Source organism: Salmo salar, chromosome 05 (genome assembly GCF_965601325.2).
Source record: "Salmo salar chromosome 05, fSalSal1, whole genome shotgun sequence".
Taxonomy (NCBI): Eukaryota; Metazoa; Chordata; class Actinopteri; order Salmoniformes; family Salmonidae; genus Salmo; species Salmo salar.
Genome location: NC_138295.1, coordinates 20,703,322 through 20,720,497, shown reverse-complemented (window position 1 = coordinate 20,720,497; position 17,176 = coordinate 20,703,322). Strand labels below are relative to the sequence as shown.

The 17,176-nt window shown below is 39.6% G+C and overlaps 2 pseudogenes; both read left to right on the top strand.

Annotated features, from left to right (window-relative positions):
* Positions 1 to 1,145: 1,145 nt before the first annotated feature.
* LOC145879488 (uncharacterized) lies at positions 1,146 to 4,624 on the top strand (annotated as a pseudogene).
* A 7,709-nt stretch (positions 4,625 to 12,333) lies between these two features.
* On the top strand, positions 12,334 to 15,812 carry LOC145879487 (uncharacterized; annotated as a pseudogene).
* The last annotated feature ends 1,364 nt before the right edge of the window (positions 15,813 to 17,176 follow it).

Below are 17,176 nucleotides of genomic sequence, written 5' to 3'. Positions count from 1 at the left end.
ATGGAGGAGCACTGCCAGAGCCCTGCAAAATGACCTCCAGCAGGCCACAAATGTACATGTGTCTGCTCAAACGGTCAGAAACAGACTCCATGAGGGTGGTATGAGGGCCCGACGTCCACAGGTGGGGGTTGTGCTTACAGCTCAACACCGTGCAGGACGTTTGGCATTTGCCAGAGAACACCAAGATTGGCAAATTCGCCACTGGTGCCCTGTGCTCTTCACAGATGAAAGCAGGTTCACACTGAGCACGTGACTGATGTGACAGAGTCTGGAGACGCCGTGGAGAACGTTCTGCTGCCTGCAACATCCTCCAGCATGACCGGTTTGGCGGTGGGTCAGTCATGGTGTGGGGTGGCATTTCTTTGGGGGGCCGCACAGCCCTCCATGTGCTCGCCAGAGGTAGCCTGACTGCCATTAGGTACCGAGATGAGATCCTCAGACCCCTTGTGAGACCATATGCTGGTGCGGTTGGCCCTGGGTTCCTCCTAATGCAAGACAATGCTAGACCTCATGTGGCTGGAGTGTGTCAGCAGTTCCTGCAAGAGGAAGGCATTGATGCTATGGACTGGCCCGCCCGTTCCCCAGACCTGAATCCAATTGAGCACATCAGGGACATCATGTCTCGCTCCATCCACCAATGCCACGTTGCACCACAGACTGTCCAGGAGTTGGCGGATGCTTTAGTCCAGGTCTGGGAGGAGATCCCTCAGGAGACCATCCGCCACCTCATCAGGAGCATGCCCAGGCGTTGTAGGGAGGTCATACAGGCACCTGGAGGCCACACACACTACTGAGCCTCATTTTGACTTGTTTTAAGGACAGTACATCAAAGTTGGATCAGCCTGTATTGTGGTTTTCCACTTTAATTTTGAGTGTGACTCCAAATCCAGACCTCCATGGGTTGATAAATTGGATTTCCATTGATTATTTTTGTGTGATTTTGTTGTCAGCACATTCAACTATGTAAAGAAAAAAGAATTTAATAAGATTATTTCATTCATTCAGATCTAGGATGTGTTATTTTAGTGTTCCCTTTATTTTGTTGAGCAGTGTATTTGTGGGCAATTCAAGTGCAAAAATAAATAAATAATAATAATAATAAAAAATATATATATATATTTTTTTTTTACTAATTGTGTGAATGAATGGATAACATAGCTGACAATCTGATTTCTTTCAAATTTCTTGTAGTCCTGATTTACACTGAAGAAGTTCCTCTGCAAGTTCCACTGACCGCAGCTCAACTCGGAGAGTCTGTATGTCTTCCATGTTTCTTCTCAGAGACAATTGATTACTTCCAATGGCTGTACTGGTACAAGCAAACTGCTGGTCAAATGCCCCAAGTTGTGGGAACTCTAGAAAAGAGAAAATCTGTAGATGTTGTTCCTAATGGAGAGTTTAACAACATACGTTTCACAATGGAGAAAGTAAAAGTTGGATATCTTCTCATCATCAACAATATCAGCAGATCAGATGAGGCAGCATACTTCTGTGGAATAGGAACAGTGTATGAGATGAAGTTTAGAAATGGAACATTTTTGTCTGTAAAGGGTAACTTTATTTCAGGAATATGATTTATCTCAATGTTCACCACAACCATTTTGTTTGTTAAGTTATGCATAGTCATAGATTCTGAGTGTGCTGCATGCATATGATTCAAGAGAGCTAAACTGCAAAAATGTTGTATTGACGTGACACTGACATTTCTTTCATAAAAACATCATAAAATTAGATGTCATTCAGAAGAGGTCTCTCTGAGACCTGTACAGGAGAACACAGAGCTGGATCAGGAGAATCCTATCCAGGAGTCATTTACTCCCCTGGGAACAGGAGTGATGAGTGTGAGAAGAGCCCTGAGACTCCCTCTCCTACACAGCCTCTCTAAGAACAACCTCAGTCTCTCTGATGCTGGGACTTACTACTGTGCTGTGGCCACATGTGGGGAGATTCTTTTTGGCGACGGAACAAACCTAAAAATTGGTAGGTAATGAATATTATGAGTTGTAATGTAGAAAGTAGTACTATTTAAGTGGTACATAAAGCACAGGGGTTGAAGTACATTTTGCTATGACAATATTCTCATCATTGACCAGAAATTAATGTTTGGGTTTAAATTCTTAATGCTACAAACAAAATACAAGCTATTGATAGTTAAACTTAACTTTAAACACTCTGTTTTATAAAACGATTTAATCAAATATCTCCTTCAATATGTGGCTTCAGTCAATCCATGTCTTTAATATGATAATAATAATACTTTATTTAGCTTGTAATCAATCAAACAAACATTCAACACAACAAATTCAAATTGAGATGATGGGGATGGAGATTGAATGTCTATAGTCAGCTGGAATGGGAGTTGAGTCAGTTTGGGTTGGAAAGGCAGTATAGTTTGAGCAGAGGGGGCATCGATGGTACAGAAAGAGAGAGACAAAGACAGTCTGACAAACAGGCCAGTAGCTCGTCATCGGAGCACCACACCTGCTTCTCCTGCAATCAGTTCCTCCACAGAATATATGTATATCGCTCTAACAATTCTATATTTATCTAAGGGTGCTATATACAGTATCTCTCTTACTATTTATTATATTTTAATATAAGGGTGGTATATACAGTATATCTCTCTTACTGTTACATTTTTCCTTCCCTTTAGAAAGATTGCTGGATTATGTAGTCATTGGACTGGGAGTGACATCTGTTTTCTGTGTCATTGATCATTATCCTCGTCTTCACCAGAAATACAAAGCCGATTTGTGAACATTATAAAGTTGAGCTCTTAAGCTATTACAAACTGTAGTTGAACACCTAATACATTTTATGATTAATACACAATATTTGCCATCAACTATAAAACCTCTGTATTTTACCTTTATTGACTTTTGTCATGTTGATGCTTGTTTTTATGTATGCTAGCAATGAGTATTGCAAAGCATATTGGACATGACAACTCAAGCACCGAATGTGATCAGGTAAATAAATACAACTGTTATAATATTGGCCTGTTGGTAGACATTTTTGGTTTGGCTGTTTGTAGAAGATTTTTAATATGATACTAGATACTCCAGTTGCCCGACTATTATTATGACGACATTTATTTATAAAAAAAACATGATGGTTCACATGATCAAGATGGAGTTACTGTAACGCCTGTCGTTAGAATTAGACCAAGGTGCAGCGGAGGATGTGTATTCATTATTAAAGATTTTAATGAACATAAACACTCTATACAAAACACGAAAAGAAACGACAGCAAACAGTCCTGTCTGGTACCAAAATGAACACCACAGAAAATAATCCCTCACAAAACATAAAGAAAAAACATGCTCCTTATGTGTGACTCCCAATCAACAACAACGAACTTCAGCTGTGCCTGATTGGGAGCCACACACACACGGCCCAAAACAAAGAAATACAAAAAACCTAGAAAAAGAACATAGAACGCCCACCCAATGTAACACCCTGGCCTAACCAAAATAAAGAACAAAAAACCCCTCTCTATTGCCAGGGTGTTACAGTTACGTTAAATTATGCTGCATTGAATTTCTCTGAGAGGAAAACTAAAAGAGGAAGAAAGAAGAGAGAGACACCACAGGAGAGTGTGTACTCTGATGTCAGGTACTCAGACTGGGAATGAACGTTGTTTATGTGCAGAGGAATGGATGTAGTTTGGTCAAGAAACTCTTGCTAATATAGATGTATATAATGTATTCAGACAGTCATGACATTTGATACACTATAATATATCATAGAATAAGCTTGTTCTTCTAGGAGTGTTATCTGTCAGAGCACCACTGTTGTGGAACGGCTTGTCCTGTGAGGTAGAGGGCCAGAAACCATTGAGGTCTTTAAATCATGCAGGAAAATGTATCTTTTTAGCGTGGCCTTTAATCTTAATCTGTGATTGTATTGTTATTTTAGACTTCTTTAGTGATTCTATGTTCTTCTCTTGTATCATATCTCTTGTATCTTAGCCTTTTGTTTAGACATACTGTTTAACTGTGAGCCAACTCAGTGGCCTTGTGTTTATTGTCCACCGTGAGATTAGAAGGTTGAGGGTTCGATCCCCGGTCCAGTCACTCCAATTACTCTAAAAATAGGAACGAATGCCTCTCTACTTGGCACTCAGTATAAAGGAGATGGATTGGGTTAAGTGTCCTATCCAGGAGGTGTACTTGTACATCAAGCTGCCTTCCACTATTAAATATTTAACCTATGAGCCGATCTGGCTCGGACAAGGATTACTTACTTAGCTATTTTTCTACAGTACATTTTGTTGCAATTTAAAGGTATTTCAATTTTTTGTTGATCATCCCCCATTTGAAGTAATTTTTCTCTATTTGCAATAATGCATAATTGTATTATGGTTCTATTTTTTATTGTTTTAATATATTTGCCTAAATGTATGATTGCTGTGGTATTTACTGTAACCCATGAAACAAACAATAAGATAGCATGACTTCTTAAACATTGTATTTAATGTAGGTTAATTACGTTCTACAGTATTTCTTGAGTTCCAACAGCATGATTATAGCTATAATGTACCAGCATGTACCAGTACGGCTGTGTAGAATCATCAAACCACTTTATCATTAAACATTGTCTGATTCATCACATTATATAAAATTGAGCTTTTAATAAAATTACAATGATGATTTACACAACTGTCATCAAAGTTCAACTCTTTGAAATGGATTACTAATTAAACTTACAGCACATGTATTCACACTTGATTTCTGAAATAATCAATGAAACAAGAGAGGACAAGCCACACACGGTATACAGGATTGGTTAGTAACTCTGGGAATTACACCCCTTTAAACTGTAGAAAACAAACTGTAATCTATGTCTGTAAAAAAAGGTTGCTTGTTTCTGTCAGGTTGCAACTTAAAATGGTTGACCGATTGGATGCTTCCCCTGTTCTTTCATTTCTTTCTCCTAGTTCCAGTTGTCTTGGTGGTAAAGGTCACTCCAGTGTATTGTAGCCAGTCACCACTGAATCCCTGAGAAGAAACATGGAGAAAAAAACAGCAATTCCTAAGATGAGTGAATCACTTCAACAAGGCTTTGTTACGGAATAGTAGAGTGGCAGAGCAGGCATCTGAAATTGCTGGTCTCAGTAAAAAAAATAGCATTGATGTTAATCATTAAGTAAGATAGTAGTCACATAATAAATAAATAAATATTAACCCCATCCACCACCTGCCTCCCTCGGAGGAGGACATACTTTTTGAAAGCTAGGATTTGTACCTGTTGGTCCAACTGGTCAGCACTGAGAATGGCGTTACAGATTTGTAGAGATGTGTCATCTGTTTCCACAGCATAATTCATTGAAATGATGAGAAACTCATTAGAAAAAAAATCTACCTTCATAAAATAAACAACATAGTGTGATTTATCCAGAGACAACTGGATTAGTAAAAGTGCACATGAGAGAGAAAAGTACCAAGAATGTTGCCTGCATAACAGTATGGTGCCTGCATAACAGTATGGTGGCTGCATAACAGTATGGTGCCTGCATAACAGTATGGTGCCTGCATAACAGTATGGTGGCTGCATAACAGTATGGTACCTGCATAACAGTATGGTGCCTGCATAACAGTATGGTGCCTGCATAACAGTATGGTGCCTGCATAACAGTATGGTGCCTGCATAACAGTATGGTGGCTGCATAACAGTATGGTGACTGCATAACAGTATGGTGGCTGCATAACAGTATGGTGGCTGCATAACAGAATGATGCCTGCATAATTGTATGGTGCCAGCATAACAGCAAATGTAATATCATTTTTCTTATAGTAAATCTGACTTTGGTGAGTGCTAAACTTGCTGGGTGTCTAAATAGCTAGCCCTGTGATGCCCTGCTATCTACTTAGAATATTGCAAAATGTGCTTTCACCGAAAAGCTATTTTAAAATCGGACATATCGAGTGCATAGAGGAGTTCTGTATCTATGATTCTTAAAATAATTGTTATGTTTTTTGTGAACGTTTATCGTGAGTAATTTAGTAAATTCACCGGCAGTGTTCGGTCGGAATGCTAGTCACATGCTAGTCACATGCTAATGTAAAAAGCTGGTTTTTGATATAAATATGAACTTGATTGAACAAAACATGCATGTATTGTATAACATAATGTCCTAGGGTTGTCATCTGATGAAGATCATCAAAGGTTAGTGCTGCATTTAGCTGTGGTTTGGGTTTATGTGACATTATATGCTAGCTTGAAAAATGGGTGTCTGATTATTTCTGGCTGGGTACTCTGCTGACATAATCTAATGTTTTGCTTTCGTTGTAAAGCCTTTTTGAAATCGGAGAATGTGGTTAGATTAACGAGAGTCTTGTCTTTTAAATGGTGTAAAATATTCATTTGAATATCGCGCCACGGGATTACACTGGCTGTTGAGTAGTTGGGACGCAAGCGTCCCACCTAGCCCATAGAGGTTAAAGGTAATTGTCTACCAATGATATCTATGTATTAACCTGGTGGTTACATAGGCAGGTAGAGTGTAAGTACAGCAATGGTACACATGTTACAGAGATCCTACCCTACAAACAGGATAGCATAGGAAAGTGCTATTCTACTCCAGGCCTTTAGGGTCAAGAAATAGCTACTTTAGCTGCTTTGGGACAAGGTCAAGGAAAGATTAAGGTCACAATTCAATTATCATATAAAGAGGTTTCACTCAGATTATTTATTCATAATTTCCAATGGTGCAGTATATACTGAGGATGTAGTGGCCCAACAACATAACAAACCAAGACCTGAGAATGAAGAAGAAAGAGGTCATCATCAGTCTGAGGAGAAGAAAATGGAGATCACTCTGGATCACTCAGGAAAGACACAATGTACATAACAAGACAAGCGCTGGGCTACAACCCACAAGGATAAATAAAGCAGAGAAGGCCAAAAAACAGCTAGAGATGCTCCACTCTACAGGAACTGAGTAAAGCATGGATGACCTGGAAAGAGGCAAAAGCCTTCGCACAGAAAAGAAGGAGGGAGCCATGGTGCACACCCTAGCTTAGGACCCTGGCACTGAACACCCCCCTTTGCAACTGGATCTTGGACTTCCTGACGGGCCAACCTCAGCTGTTCAGGGTACAAAATATCTCCTACGCCATGCTGACTCTCAACATGGGGGCCCCACAGGAGTGTGTGCTTAGACCCTTTTTGTGCTCCCTGTTAACCCTCGACTGCGTGGCCACTCTCGACCACTCATGACTCCAACACCATCATCAAGATTGCTGACGACACGACAGTGGTAGGTCTGATCACCGGCGACAATGAGGTAGCCTATAAATAGGAGGTCAGAGACCTGGCAGTGTGGTGCTGGGACAATAACCTCTCCCTCAATGTAAGTAAAACCAAGGAGATGATTGTGCTCTACAGGAAACAGAGGGGCGAGTACGCCTCCATCCACATTGACTGGGCTGCAGTGGAGCGGGTCAAGAGCTTCAAGTTCCTTGTGTCTACTTCACTAAGGAATTAACATGGTCCACACACAACGACACAGTTGTGAAGAAGGCATGACAACTCATCTTCCCTCCCAACTCTGCACTGGGTTCACAAAAATCTATAGGTGAAATGTGTTTTAATATGCAAGGGTACATTTTGTAATGTAATGGAGCAAAATATACTGTACATTAACAGAATAATAAATTCCAATTTGAACTCAAGAAATGCTGTAGTATGCAATGATACTATCTATAGTAAATAAGAATTACATTTATTTCACAAGGTTCATACCTTCTAGGGACAGACGTTCCGCTAGCGGAATGCCTCACCAATATCCAATGGTAGAGCGTGGCGCAAAATACAAATACCTCAAAAATGCTATAACTTCAATATCTCAAACATATGACTATTTTACATCATTTTAAAGACAAGACTCTTGTTAATCTAACCACATTGTCCGATTTCAAAAAGGCTTTACAGCGAAAGCAAAACATTAAATTATGTCAGGAGAGTACCTTGCCAAAAATAATCACACAGCCATTTTCAAAGCAAGCATATATGTCACAAAAACCAAAACCACAGCTAAATGCAGCACTAACCTTTGATGATCTTCATCAGATGACACTCCTAGGACATTATGTTATACAATACAGGCATGTTTTGTTCAATCAAGTTCATATTTATATAAAAAAACAGCTTTTTTACATTAGCATGTGACGTTCAGAACTAGCATACCCACTGAAAACTTCCGGTGAATTTACTAAATTACTCACGATAAACGTCGACAAAAAACATAACAATTATTTTAAGAATTATAGATACAGAACTCCTTTATGCAATCGCGGTGTCCGATTTTAACCCCTGTGTGGACATCCAGCGAAAAATCATATCGCCATTAGCATAACAAAATGTAATAAAAAAAAAAAAACATTATTTTTTTCAAATTATATCGTTTTATAGATACACCTCTCCTGAATCGAACCACGTTGTCCGATTTCAAAAAGGCTTTACAGCAAAAGCAAAACATTAGATTATGTTAGAGGAGTATATCGTAAAAGTAGCCACATAGCCATTTTCCGACCAACCACATGCATCACAAATAACCAAAAAACAGCTAAATGCAGCACTAACCTTTGACAATCTTCATCAGATGACACACCTAGGACATAATGTTACACAATACATGCATTCTTTTGTTCGATAAAGTTCATATTTATATATAAAAACAGCATTTTACATCGGTGCGTAACGTTGACTAACTATTTTCCCTCAAATGCATCCGATGAAATAGCGCTACAATTTACTAAATTACTATTCGAAAACATTTTTAAAATGTAATATTGTCATTCTAAGATTTATAGATGAATATCTCTTGAAAGCACCTGTAATGCCAGATTTAAAAATAACTTTACTGGGTAATCACACTTTGCGATAAAAGGGGATGCGATACTCAGAACAATAGGCTAGCAATAGCAATAGGCTAGCCATCTTGGAACAATCGCATATCAAATCTAGTCTTGTATACTACTGTCAATAATCCCTTACCTTTGATTATCTTCATCCTTAGGCACTTCCAGGATTCCCAGGTCCACAACAAATGTATTTTCATTCGAAAAAGTTCATCCTTTATGTTCCATTAGCTTGTTGTTGTTAGCGCGTTCTGAAGGCTGCACCAAAAGTTCCGACGTGCGCGGGGCTACTCTTTCAACAAAATGCATTTTTTTCTTATTTAGGTTCGTTCAAACATGTCAAACGTTGTATAACATACATCTTTAGGGCCTTTTTCAACCAGAGCTCCAATAAGATTCGAGGGGGACGATTGCATTGTGTTTCAAAACGTTTCGAAAGGGGAGGGTAACCAGGGGCGCCGGCGTCATAATGGTGATGGCCCTCTCCGTGTGACCACGTTCCACAGCGTGTCATTCTGTCAGTTTTCACAGTAGGAGACTCAAATCACTTTGTAAAGACTGGGGACATCTAGTGGAAGCAATAGGAAGTGCTCAATGAACCATAGCTCACGGTGTGATTAATAGGCAATGTGATGAATTTGAGTTCGCAATTCAGAATTCCACTTCCTGTTTCGATCTGTCTCGGGGTTTTGACTGCCATATGAGTTCTGTTATACTCACAGACACCATTCAAACAGTTTTAGAAACTTTAGGGTGTTTTCTATCCACAAGTATTAATTATATGCATATCCTAGCTTCTGAGTTTGAGTAGTAGGGCGTTTAAAATGGGCACACATTCTTTTCAAAATGCGCTGTGGCGCCCCCTATCCTAGGCGACCGTCAAGAGGTTAAAATAGCTTTTCGGTGAAAGCACATTTTGCAATATTCTGAGTAGATAACCCGGCCATCACGGCTAGCTATTTTGACACCCACGAAGTTTGGCACTCACCAAACTCAGATTTACTATAAGAAAAATTGGATTACCTTTCCTGTTCTTCGTCAGAATGCACTCCCAGGACTTCTACTTCAACACCCAATGTTGTTTTGGTTCCAAATAATCCATAGTTATATCCAAATAGCTCAGTTTTGTTCGTGCGTTCAAATCACTATCCGAAAGGTGACGCGCCGGCGCGTTTCGTGACAAAAAAATTCAAAATATTCCATTACCGTACTTCGAAGCATGTCAAACGCTGTTTAAAATCAATTTTTATGCAATTTGTCTCGTAAAATAGCGATAATATTCCAACCGGGAGATGTTGTATCCGTTCAAACACTGAAATAAGAAAATGGAGTCTTCACATGCATGCGCGCACCAGTGTCATTGTTCTCAGAAGGACCACTCTCCAAAACCCCTACTGTTTTTCGCCCAGGGACTGCAGAGTTATCATTCCACGTTCTGGTGCCTTCTGAGAGCCTAAAGGAGCCTTAGAATATGTCACGTTACAGCAGAGATCCTGTATTTTCGATAAAGAGGCTACAGAAGGCCAAGAAATGGTCAGACAGGGCACTTCCCATATAGAATCTTCTCAGGTTTTGGCCTGCCATATGAGTTCTGTTATACTCACCGAAACCATTCAAACAGTTTTAGAAACTTTAGGTTGTTTTCTATCCAAATCTACTAATTATATGCATATTCTAGTTTCTGGGCAGGAGTAATAACCAGATTAAATCGGGTACATTTTTTATCCGGTCGTGAAAATACTGCCCCCTATCCCAAACAGGTTAAGATTCTATATGATGCAATTACAATGGCAATATACACTGCTCAAAAAAATAAAGGCACACTTAAACAACACAATGTAACTCCAAGTCAATCACACTTCTGTGAAATCAAACTGTCCACTTAGGAAGCAACACTGATTGACAATAAATTTCACATGCTGTTGTGCAAATGGAATAGAGAACAGGTGGAAATGATAGGCAATTAGCAAGACACCCCCAATAAAGGAGTGGTTCTGCAGGTGGTGACCACAGACCACTTCTCAGTTCCTATGCTTCCTGGCTGATGTTTTGGTCACTTTTGAATGCTGGCGGTGCTTCAACTCTAGTGGTAGCATGATACGGAGTCTACAACCCACACAACTGGCTCAGGTAGTGCAGCTCATCCAGGATGGCACATCAATGCGAGCTGTGGCAAGAAGGTTTGCTGTGTCTGTCAGCGTAGTGTCCAGAGCATGGAGGCGCTACCAGGAGACAGGCCAGTACATCAGGAGACGTGGAGGAGGCCGTAGGAGGGCAACAACCCAGCAGCAGGACTGCTACCTCCGCCTTTGTGCAAGGAGGAGATGGAGGAGCACTGCCAGAGCCCTGCAAAATGACCTCCAGCAGGCCACAAATGTACATGTGTCTGCTCAAACGGTCAGAAACAGACTCCATGAGGGTGGTATGAGGGCCCGACGTCCACAGGTGGGGGTTGTGCTTACAGCTCAACACCGTGCAGGACGTTTGGCATTTGCCAGAGAACACCAAGATTGGCAAATTCGCCACTGGTGCCCTGTGCTCTTCACAGATGAAAGCAGGTTCACACTGAGCACGTGACTGATGTGACAGAGTCTGGAGACGCCGTGGAGAACGTTCTGCTGCCTGCAACATCCTCCAGCATGACCGGTTTGGCGGTGGGTCAGTCATGGTGTGGGGTGGCATTTCTTTGGGGGGCCGCACAGCCCTCCATGTGCTCGCCAGAGGTAGCCTGACTGCCATTAGGTACCGAGATGAGATCCTCAGACCCCTTGTGAGACCATATGCTGGTGCGGTTGGCCCTGGGTTCCTCCTAATGCAAGACAATGCTAGACCTCATGTGGCTGGAGTGTGTCAGCAGTTCCTGCAAGAGGAAGGCATTGATGCTATGGACTGGCCCGCCCGTTCCCCAGACCTGAATCCAATTGAGCACATCAGGGACATCATGTCTCGCTCCATCCACCAATGCCACGTTGCACCACAGACTGTCCAGGAGTTGGCGGATGCTTTAGTCCAGGTCTGGGAGGAGATCCCTCAGGAGACCATCCGCCACCTCATCAGGAGCATGCCCAGGCGTTGTAGGGAGGTCATACAGGCACCTGGAGGCCACACACACTACTGAGCCTCATTTTGACTTGTTTTAAGGACAGTACATCAAAGTTGGATCAGCCTGTATTGTGGTTTTCCACTTTAATTTTGAGTGTGACTCCAAATCCAGACCTCCATGGGTTGATAAATTGGATTTCCATTGATTATTTTTGTGTGATTTTGTTGTCAGCACATTCAACTATGTAAAGAAAAAAGAATTTAATAAGATTATTTCATTCATTCAGATCTAGGATGTGTTATTTTAGTGTTCCCTTTATTTTGTTGAGCAGTGTATTTGTGGGCAATTCAAGTGCAAAAATAAATAAATAATAATAATAATAAAAAATATATATATATATTTTTTTTTTACTAATTGTGTGAATGAATGGATAACATAGCTGACAATCTGATTTCTTTCAAATTTCTTGTAGTCCTGATTTACACTGAAGAAGTTCCTCTGCAAGTTCCACTGACCGCAGCTCAACTCGGAGAGTCTGTATGTCTTCCATGTTTCTTCTCAGAGACAATTGATTACTTCCAATGGCTGTACTGGTACAAGCAAACTGCTGGTCAAATGCCCCAAGTTGTGGGAACTCTAGAAAAGAGAAAATCTGTAGATGTTGTTCCTAATGGAGAGTTTAACAACATACGTTTCACAATGGAGAAAGTAAAAGTTGGATATCTTCTCATCATCAACAATATCAGCAGATCAGATGAGGCAGCATACTTCTGTGGAATAGGAACAGTGTATGAGATGAAGTTTAGAAATGGAACATTTTTGTCTGTAAAGGGTAACTTTATTTCAGGAATATGATTTATCTCAATGTTCACCACAACCATTTTGTTTGTTAAGTTATGCATAGTCATAGATTCTGAGTGTGCTGCATGCATATGATTCAAGAGAGCTAAACTGCAAAAATGTTGTATTGACGTGACACTGACATTTCTTTCATAAAAACATCATAAAATTAGATGTCATTCAGAAGAGGTCTCTCTGAGACCTGTACAGGAGAACACAGAGCTGGATCAGGAGAATCCTATCCAGGAGTCATTTACTCCCCTGGGAACAGGAGTGATGAGTGTGAGAAGAGCCCTGAGACTCCCTCTCCTACACAGCCTCTCTAAGAACAACCTCAGTCTCTCTGATGCTGGGACTTACTACTGTGCTGTGGCCACATGTGGGGAGATTCTTTTTGGCGACGGAACAAACCTAAAAATTGGTAGGTAATGAATATTATGAGTTGTAATGTAGAAAGTAGTACTATTTAAGTGGTACATAAAGCACAGGGGTTGAAGTACATTTTGCTATGACAATATTCTCATCATTGACCAGAAATTAATGTTTGGGTTTAAATTCTTAATGCTACAAACAAAATACAAGCTATTGATAGTTAAACTTAACTTTAAACACTCTGTTTTATAAAACGATTTAATCAAATATCTCCTTCAATATGTGGCTTCAGTCAATCCATGTCTTTAATATGATAATAATAATACTTTATTTAGCTTGTAATCAATCAAACAAACATTCAACACAACAAATTCAAATTGAGATGATGGGGATGGAGATTGAATGTCTATAGTCAGCTGGAATGGGAGTTGAGTCAGTTTGGGTTGGAAAGGCAGTATAGTTTGAGCAGAGGGGGCATCGATGGTACAGAAAGAGAGAGACAAAGACAGTCTGACAAACAGGCCAGTAGCTCGTCATCGGAGCACCACACCTGCTTCTCCTGCAATCAGTTCCTCCACAGAATATATGTATATCGCTCTAACAATTCTATATTTATCTAAGGGTGCTATATACAGTATCTCTCTTACTATTTATTATATTTTAATATAAGGGTGGTATATACAGTATATCTCTCTTACTGTTACATTTTTCCTTCCCTTTAGAAAGATTGCTGGATTATGTAGTCATTGGACTGGGAGTGACATCTGTTTTCTGTGTCATTGATCATTATCCTCGTCTTCACCAGAAATACAAAGCCGATTTGTGAACATTATAAAGTTGAGCTCTTAAGCTATTACAAACTGTAGTTGAACACCTAATACATTTTATGATTAATACACAATATTTGCCATCAACTATAAAACCTCTGTATTTTACCTTTATTGACTTTTGTCATGTTGATGCTTGTTTTTATGTATGCTAGCAATGAGTATTGCAAAGCATATTGGACATGACAACTCAAGCACCGAATGTGATCAGGTAAATAAATACAACTGTTATAATATTGGCCTGTTGGTAGACATTTTTGGTTTGGCTGTTTGTAGAAGATTTTTAATATGATACTAGATACTCCAGTTGCCCGACTATTATTATGACGACATTTATTTATAAAAAAAACATGATGGTTCACATGATCAAGATGGAGTTACTGTAACGCCTGTCGTTAGAATTAGACCAAGGTGCAGCGGAGGATGTGTATTCATTATTAAAGATTTTAATGAACATAAACACTCTATACAAAACACGAAAAGAAACGACAGCAAACAGTCCTGTCTGGTACCAAAATGAACACCACAGAAAATAATCCCTCACAAAACATAAAGAAAAAACATGCTCCTTATGTGTGACTCCCAATCAACAACAACGAACTTCAGCTGTGCCTGATTGGGAGCCACACACACACGGCCCAAAACAAAGAAATACAAAAAACCTAGAAAAAGAACATAGAACGCCCACCCAATGTAACACCCTGGCCTAACCAAAATAAAGAACAAAAAACCCCTCTCTATTGCCAGGGTGTTACAGTTACGTTAAATTATGCTGCATTGAATTTCTCTGAGAGGAAAACTAAAAGAGGAAGAAAGAAGAGAGAGACACCACAGGAGAGTGTGTACTCTGATGTCAGGTACTCAGACTGGGAATGAACGTTGTTTATGTGCAGAGGAATGGATGTAGTTTGGTCAAGAAACTCTTGCTAATATAGATGTATATAATGTATTCAGACAGTCATGACATTTGATACACTATAATATATCATAGAATAAGCTTGTTCTTCTAGGAGTGTTATCTGTCAGAGCACCACTGTTGTGGAACGGCTTGTCCTGTGAGGTAGAGGGCCAGAAACCATTGAGGTCTTTAAATCATGCAGGAAAATGTATCTTTTTAGCGTGGCCTTTAATCTTAATCTGTGATTGTATTGTTATTTTAGACTTCTTTAGTGATTCTATGTTCTTCTCTTGTATCATATCTCTTGTATCTTAGCCTTTTGTTTAGACATACTGTTTAACTGTGAGCCAACTCAGTGGCCTTGTGTTTATTGTCCACCGTGAGATTAGAAGGTTGAGGGTTCGATCCCCGGTCCAGTCACTCCAATTACTCTAAAAATAGGAACGAATGCCTCTCTACTTGGCACTCAGTATAAAGGAGATGGATTGGGTTAAGTGTCCTATCCAGGAGGTGTACTTGTACATCAAGCTGCCTTCCACTATTAAATATTTAACCTATGAGCCGATCTGGCTCGGACAAGGATTACTTACTTAGCTATTTTTCTACAGTACATTTTGTTGCAATTTAAAGGTATTTCAATTTTTTGTTGATCATCCCCCATTTGAAGTAATTTTTCTCTATTTGCAATAATGCATAATTGTATTATGGTTCTATTTTTTATTGTTTTAATATATTTGCCTAAATGTATGATTGCTGTGGTATTTACTGTAACCCATGAAACAAACAATAAGATAGCATGACTTCTTAAACATTGTATTTAATGTAGGTTAATTACGTTCTACAGTATTTCTTGAGTTCCAACAGCATGATTATAGCTATAATGTACCAGCATGTACCAGTACGGCTGTGTAGAATCATCAAACCACTTTATCATTAAACATTGTCTGATTCATCACATTATATAAAATTGAGCTTTTAATAAAATTACAATGATGATTTACACAACTGTCATCAAAGTTCAACTCTTTGAAATGGATTACTAATTAAACTTACAGCACATGTATTCACACTTGATTTCTGAAATAATCAATGAAACAAGAGAGGACAAGCCACACACGGTATACAGGATTGGTTAGTAACTCTGGGAATTACACCCCTTTAAACTGTAGAAAACAAACTGTAATCTATGTCTGTAAAAAAAGGTTGCTTGTTTCTGTCAGGTTGCAACTTAAAATGGTTGACCGATTGGATGCTTCCCCTGTTCTTTCATTTCTTTCTCCTAGTTCCAGTTGTCTTGGTGGTAAAGGTCACTCCAGTGTATTGTAGCCAGTCACCACTGAATCCCTGAGAAGAAACATGGAGAAAAAAACAGCAATTCCTAAGATGAGTGAATCACTTCAACAAGGCTTTGTTACGGAATAGTAGAGTGGCAGAGCAGGCATCTGAAATTGCTGGTCTCAGTAAAAAAAATAGCATTGATGTTAATCATTAAGTAAGATAGTAGTCACATAATAAATAAATAAATATTAACCCCATCCACCACCTGCCTCCCTCGGAGGAGGACATACTTTTTGAAAGCTAGGATTTGTACCTGTTGGTCCAACTGGTCAGCACTGAGAATGGCGTTACAGATTTGTAGAGATGTGTCATCTGTTTCCACAGCATAATTCATTGAAATGATGAGAAACTCATTAGAAAAAAAATCTACCTTCATAAAATAAACAACATAGTGTGATTTATCCAGAGACAACTGGATTAGTAAAAGTGCACATGAGAGAGAAAAGTACCAAGAATGTTGCCTGCATAACAGTATGGTGCCTGCATAACAGTATGGTGGCTGCATAACAGTATGGTGCCTGCATAACAGTATGGTGCCTGCATAACAGTATGGTGGCTGCATAACAGTATGGTACCTGCATAACAGTATGGTGCCTGCATAACAGTATGGTGCCTGCATAACAGTATGGTGCCTGCATAACAGTATGGTGCCTGCATAACAGTATGGTGGCTGCATAACAGTATGGTGACTGCATAACAGTATGGTGGCTGCATAACAGTATGGTGGCTGCATAACAGAATGATGCCTGCATAATTGTATGGTGCCAGCATAACAGCAAATGTAATATCATTTTTCTTATAGTAAATCTGACTTTGGTGAGTGCTAAACTTGCTGGGTGTCTAAATAGCTAGCCCTGTGATGCCCTGCTATCTACTTAGAATATTGCAAAATGTGCTTTCACCGAAAAGCTATTTTAAAATCGGACATATCGAGTGCATAGAGGAGTTCTGTATCTATAATTCTTAAAATAATTGTTATGTTTTTTGTGAACGT